We start from the raw sequence: 7,097 nt of genomic DNA, 5'->3' as shown, positions 1-7,097 counted from the left end.
TTCATTTTCTTTTTCATGGACAACATAATAAAAGGCTATCTAATAAGATTTGTCTATAGAAAATATTATCCCTAAAACATCATCCATTCATACCACAATACCTTGTCCAAATAATTATAACCATTTCTAAGAATCAATAAAAATTTCAAAGTTGTTTTCTCAAGTCTCACTTCTCACACAAAAGAATGAATTACTTAAACATGGAAAATTTCTAAGCAAATATGTGCTAACAACCATCTTACCACAACAATTGGCATGTGCATTAGGTAACTCTAGAGAAACTCTTAGTAATACAGATAACAAAAATTGACTCAAAAGTAACATTTTGCAAAAATAAATAATTAATTTTTTAAAAAAAACTTTGACCGTGAAAATATTAATATGACAAAAATCAACATGAACGTGCATGAATATGCTCACCACCCCCAACCAAAATCTGACAGTGTCCTCAATGTCTCAAAAGATAATAAATGTAAAAGAGCAGGGAAAGAGAACACCTGGATAGCGAGCGTCGAGTGGTAGAGAAAATATTGATTCTCTAAAACATGAAAAACTGAAAACACAAAATGATAACAAATAAAATAAAATGACAAAAGGGAAATAAACAGAAAACAAACCTATGTACAAACAATTTGGAACACTACTCAGACTTGGAAAACTGGTTCCACGAGGGTGACTCCTTCAGGCTGGGTCACCCTCTCTATGTAGTGTTTCAGTCGTTGGCCATTTACTTTGAATTCTCTCCCATCAGTTGGGTCTATGACCTCAATAGCACCGTTGGGAAAGACAGATTTCACAACATATGGGCCAGTCCACCTTGATCTCAGCTTGCCAGGGTGGATATGCAGACGAGAGTGATAAAGATGCACTCGTTGGTTTGGCTCAAATTCTTTTCTTAGGATTTGCTTGTCATGGCTCGCTTTCATTTTAGCCTTGTAAATCCTAGAGTTGTCATAAGCATCGTTCCTTAACTCTTCAATTTCTGACAACTGAAGCTTACGATTAAGTCCTGCCGGCTTGAGATCAAAATTTAGGCTTTTAACTGCCCAATAAGCTTTGTGTTCCAACTCAACAGGAAGGTGGCAGGCTTTACCATAGACTAGCCTATAAGGAGACATACCAAGATGAGTTTTGTAAGCAGTGTGGTATGCCCAGAGAGCATCGAGAAGTCGTGAGGACCAATCTTTGAGGTCAGTATTAACCGTCTTTTCTAAGATTTGCTTAATTTCTCGGTTGGCTAACTTAGCTTGGCCATTTTTCTGTGGGTGATAAGGCAATGCAACCTTATGAATTACACCATATTTTTGCATTAAGGTCTCAAAAGAATAGTTGCAAAAATGGGTGCCTTGATCTCTTATGATAGCCCGAGGTGTGCTAAACCTAGATAACACATTTTCCTTTAAGAATTTCACAACAGTTGTGTTATCATTATTTCGACAAGGCACAACTTCCACCCATTTTGAGACATAGTCTATGGCGAGGAGAATGTAAAGGTAGCCAGAAGAAGGTGGAAATGGTCCCATAAAGACTATCCCCCAACAATCAAATATTTCTATTACAAAAATTGGGTTTAATGGCATCATATGTCGTCGGGACAGGGCACCTAATTTTTGACACCTTTCACATGATCGACAAAAATTGTTAGTGTCTTTGAACAAAGTGGGCCAATAAAGACCACACTGTAAGATTTTTGCAGCAGTCTTTTTCATAGAAAAATGACCACCACAAGCTTCATTATGACAAAAGTTCAGGACACTAAAAATTTCATCATCTGCAATGTAACGTCTCATAATTTGGTCGGGGCAATACTTGAAAAGATATGGGTCGTCCCAATAGAAGTTATGAACCTCGACCAAAAATTTACGTTTATCTTGTGCACTCCATGCAGTTGGAAGTTCGCCAGTCACTAAGTAATTGACGATATGAGCATACCATGGCAACTTAGTGACCGCGAAGAGATATTCATCAGGGAAGTCAACTCGAATGGTTGGGCCATCAGCAGAATCAGAAAATTCAAGACGAGATAAGTGGTCCGCTACCACGTTTTCAACTCCTTTCTTGTCTTTTATGGTCAGATCAAATTCCTGTAACAGAAGGATCCACCTAATTAAATGCGCCTTAGCATCCTTTTTGGAAAGGAGGTATTTTAAGGCGGAATGGTCTGTAAAGACTGTGATAGGTGAACCAATCAGGTAGGAACAAAACTTGTCAAGTGCGAATACTACAGCAAGTAACTCTTTTTCAGTGGTATAATAGTTCATTTGAGCAATGTTAAGAGTTCTACTTGCGTACTAGACAACGAAGGGCTTCCCTTCCCTTCTTTGACCTAAGACAGCCCCTATAGCATAATTGCTAGCATCACACATGACTTCGAACGGTAAGTTCCAATCTGGTGGCTGAATGATAGGGGCGGAAGTGAGTTTTGCAACAAGCGTTCGGAAAGATTCCTCACACTCAGGTGTCCAACTGAACACAACATCTTTTCCTAGGAGGTTTGACAAAGGGCGAGAAATTGTCGAAAAATTTTGTATGAACCTCCTATAGAATCCTGCATGCCCAAGAAAAGACCGAATGTCTTTAACAGTCTTGGGGGTGGGCAGCTTTGATATGAGTTCAATCTTTGATTGATCAACCTCAATTTCTCATTCCGACACGGCATGCCCCAAGACTATGCCTGATGGCACCATGAAATGACACTTTTCCCAGTTGAGTACCAAGCCTTTCTCTTTGCAACGTTTAAGCACATACTCTAAATTGAGAAGGCTTGATTCAAAGGAATCTCCAAAGACTGTCAAATCATCCATGAATACTTCCATACATTTCTCGATCATATCACTAAATATGCTCATCATGCATCGCTGGAAAGTGGCTGGAGCATTGCACAGGCCAAATGGCATACGTCGGAAGGCAAAAGTACCAAAAGGACAAGTGAATGTGGTCTTATCCTGATCTTCTAAGGCAATCTCGATTTGGTAATACCCTGAATAACCATCGAGAAAACTATAGAAAGGATGACCTGCCACACGTTCCAATAGTTGATCGATGAATGGAAGTGGAAAATGGTCTTTGAGGGTGGCTGCATTTAATTTTCTATAATCAATGCACATGCGCCACCCAGTTGTGACCTTGGTAGGAACAAGTTCCCCTTTTTCATTTTGTACCACTGTTACCCCAGATTTCTTGGGAACAACCTGAGTTGGGCTGACCCATTTACTGTCAGCAACAGGATAGATTATGCTAGAATCCAGAAGTTTCAAGACTTCAGTCTTTACTACTTCCTTCATCGTTGGGTTCAATCTTCTTTGAGGGTCACGACGCGGTATAGCCCCGTCTTCCAATTGAATGTGATGGGAGCAAATTAAAGGACTAATACCTTTGATGTCAGCTATCGTCCATCCTAATGCATCTCTTTGTTCTTGCAACACATTGATGAGTTGGCGCTCTTGTGTGGCAGTGATCTTGGAGGATATTATGATAGGAAAAGTGTTGTCAGCTCCCAGGAAAACATGCTTAAGACCGTCAGGAAGTTGGGCCAACTTTGGTTTAGGAGTTTGTTTAATGGATGGTTTTGGTGTTTCTCGATCTTGAGGGAGTTCCTCAAAGATTGGATTCCAAAACATGGTTCTTCTAGCCTGTGAGTGTTTGATGATTTCAGGGTTGATTACAGACTCATCGGGCTCAGAACTTTCTGAAATTTGGAAGAGGTGATTAAAATGATTAGATGTGTATTTCGATTCGACCTCTTCCGAAATAAGTGTATCGATCAGATAGGATTGGAAACACTCATCGTTATCAGGTGGTTGTTTGCCAATGTGGAAAACATTTACTTCTAGAGTCATGTTCCCAAAAGAGATTTTCATGAGACCATTCCTACAGTTAATGAGTGCATTTATTGTTGCAAGGAAAGGTCTACCGAGAATTGTGGGAATTTTGGACTCTATACTCACTTCAGATTGAGTGTCCAAGATGAAAAAATCAACAGGGTAATAGAATTTTTCAATTTGAATCAGAACGTCTTCTACTATTCCCCGAGGTTTCTTAACTGATCGATCAGCCAGTTGTAGCACCACAGATGTGGGCTTGAGTTCTCCTAGACCTAATTGCAAGTATATTGAATATGGCATGAGATTTACACTTGCTCCTAAGTCTAGAAGTGCTTGACCAAATTCCTGTTCCCCAATTTGACATGAGATGGTGGGACAACCAGGATCTTTGTACTTAGGCGGTGTTTTGCAGTCAATTACCGCACTAGCTTGTTCCGCCAAGAATGCAGTTTTCTTGACATGATGCTTTCTTTTAACGGTGCACAAATCCTTGATAATGTTGGCATTAGCCGGCACTTGTTTGGTCACATGCAACAATGGCAAGTTGATCTTCACTTGTGTTAAAAGGTCTAGGATTTCACCATGATTTTCTAGTACCTTTCCAGTGGATTTCAAAGCTTGAGGAAATGGTGCCTTTACTGGAATGCTTATTGGCACATCATCATCTGGAGCGGGCATTGACGTACTCGTTGTCTTAGTTAACGGTGAAATCGTACTTTGACCACTTCGAGTAATGATGGCATTAACCTCTTTGAAATTTGTATCTGTAGAGGAGGAGGCTTGTGCCATGTGTTGCCCTTTTTGATGGATTAGAGGTTGAGCAGGAAGTCTTCCATGCTCTTGAATCGCCAAAGTAGTGTTTAGCTTTGTCATTTGGATTTTCATGTCCTTCATTTCCCCTACCATTTGTGTGAAACAAGATTTGAGCTCTTGAGTTGAGGCTATCTGAGTTTGCGCAAGCATTTGCAAAGTATTCTCAAGAGAATTACTTGACTGCATGTTATTTTGAGGAGCGTTGTATGATTTAGGTGGTTGTTGCTGCTCAGGCCTCCATTGGCTTCCAGATGCTTGGTTCGAATCCTTCCAGCTGAAATTTGGATGGTTGCGCCAACCAGGATTGTAAGTGTTTGAGAAAGGGTTCTAAGGCTTCTTGTAATCCCCTAAAGCATTGTAGTGTTCCTCATTTCCTCCTCTTAGCTCACCAAGAGTTGGGCACTCTTGCGGTTGATGTTCCGTCCCTCCACAGATGAAGCATGGATATCGTGTCTCTACCTTTGCAGCCATGTGGATTCCTCTACCTTCTTGAGATTTGAAAGCCTCGAATTGTTGTCTCAATGATTCAATTTGGCTTTTGACGTTGTCCCCTTCCCTTAATTGGTAGATTCCAGTTGATCGTGGCTTGTCCATAGGACTCGGTCCATTCCATGTGTAGGACTTTTCAACAAGATCGTCGAGGTACTTGAAAGCTTCATCGGGATCTTTTTGAAGGAATTCGCCATTGGACATCATTTGTACGAATTGTCTTTGTCTGGTTGTGAGACCGTCATAGAAATAGCTGATCAGACGCCAGCTTTCGTATCCATGATGTGGGCATTGATTTATCAAATCTCTAAACCTCTCCCAGACCTGATGGAAAGTTTCATGGTCTTTCTGGATGAAGGTAGAGATTTGCCTCTTAAGGCTGCTAGTCTTATGGGGCGGGAATATTTGGCAAAGAATGCTTTTGTCATTTCGTCCCATTTCTGATAGATCTAGGCCTTAAGGAATACAACCAGCTTTTTGCTTTGTCTTTGAGTGAGAAAGGAAAGAATTTCAATCTCACAATGTTGGTGACATCAGCTCGGTTGTTGAATGTAGCCACCACCTCTTCAAATTCTCGTATATGCACGTAAAGACTCTCATTTTCCAACCCATGGAAGGTTGGTAAGAGGTTAATCATGCCGGGTTTGAAATCAAAATTTGGCATATTGTTGGGATACATTATGCATGAAGGTGTGGTTGTACGCGTAGGATGTAAATAATCCTATAGCATTCTTGGTTGGACTTCATCTTGATGAGCCATCGTGGGTGGTTCAGGAAGTCTTAGTGAATCGGGAGTGTTTGAACGAATGGAAGAAAACGACGAACTAGGAGAGTTTTCTAAAGTTTTTACTTGTTGTCTCACAAATCTCCCTAGTGCGTCTCTGTTTTGTAGCATAAATATTTTTTAATTTGTAAGTATTATAAGCACAAATGTGTAATAATGTAATAAGTATACATCAAAATGTTCACAGACCAATTGGAAAGGCTGCCAAGGTACCACTTTAGGCCCAAGAACTTTTCTAGAACTCCCCGGGGTTCTTAGAAAAGATTGGAGGGTAATGCTAACACAGACCTTATTTAAGAACCAATTTTTCTAAGACAGAACAAGTTTGGTTTTTACTAATTTCCAAAATTACAAAATGTTCTCAATACTTTGTTTGATTTTTTTTTTAAAATTTTATGATTTAAAATTTTATGCTTTTTTCGGAAAAAAAAACCTAAATCTAGAAAATAAAATTCTAAACCTAAAAATAAAATTAAAAAAAATGAATAAATAAAAATAAAAATTAATAAGGAAAAATAAAATTAAAGAGAAATTAAAAATTATACTACTTTTTTTTTTAAATAGAAAGAAAAAAAATTAATTTACTATGCAAACATTTAATTGTAGAATTACCTCCCCGGCAACGGCGCCAAAAATTGATATCGCCCAATAAACTCCTAAGCGGTCGCAGTAGAAATCAGGCTATGTCGTATCCACAGAGAGGTAAAATACAAAATTAAAAGAAAGATTAGTAAATTAAAAATAATAAACTTTGGAAAAATGTAAATTTGAAAAAGAATATAAACATTAAATTAATAAAATCGAGGAATTAGAATCAGAAAGAAAGTATGGAAGACATAAGTTTCATTCATGCAAACATATATATATATTAATAAAATTGATTCATTCTACTCAACTATAATTCTACACCATTAATTATAGTTGGAAAATATATATAATAAAGCTCACCTTAAAATATGTTATTTAATTAAATTATACTAACTTCTAATTTTTAAAAACCTATCATATTATATACTTTAGAGCGACAAAATACCAATGGCAGAATGCAGTAAAAAGCATATAATATAACAAATATCCTAAATTAAATTAAAAACCTAAATTACATAAGAAGAGCATGACTAGACTTATGTAAAAGATAATAATAAATTTAGAATAAAAATTAGAAGAAAATAAATTTAATTGTAACA

At 37.9% G+C, this 7,097-nt stretch overlaps 1 non-coding gene across 1 annotated transcript; it reads left to right on the top strand.

Annotated features, from left to right (window-relative positions):
• Nucleotides 1-5,400: 5,400 nt before the first annotated feature.
• On the top strand, nt 5,401-5,507 carry LOC133820527 (small nucleolar RNA R71). The gene has a single exon (XR_009886935.1). It is a non-coding gene; the product is annotated as a small nucleolar RNA R71 (small nucleolar RNA).
• The last annotated feature ends 1,590 nt before the right edge of the window (nt 5,508-7,097 follow it).

The sequence above is a fragment of the Humulus lupulus genome, chromosome 2, assembly GCF_963169125.1.
Source record: "Humulus lupulus chromosome 2, drHumLupu1.1, whole genome shotgun sequence".
In the NCBI taxonomy this organism is placed as follows: domain Eukaryota; kingdom Viridiplantae; phylum Streptophyta; class Magnoliopsida; order Rosales; family Cannabaceae; genus Humulus; species Humulus lupulus.
This window is presented reverse-complemented; position numbering and strand designations above follow the sequence as displayed.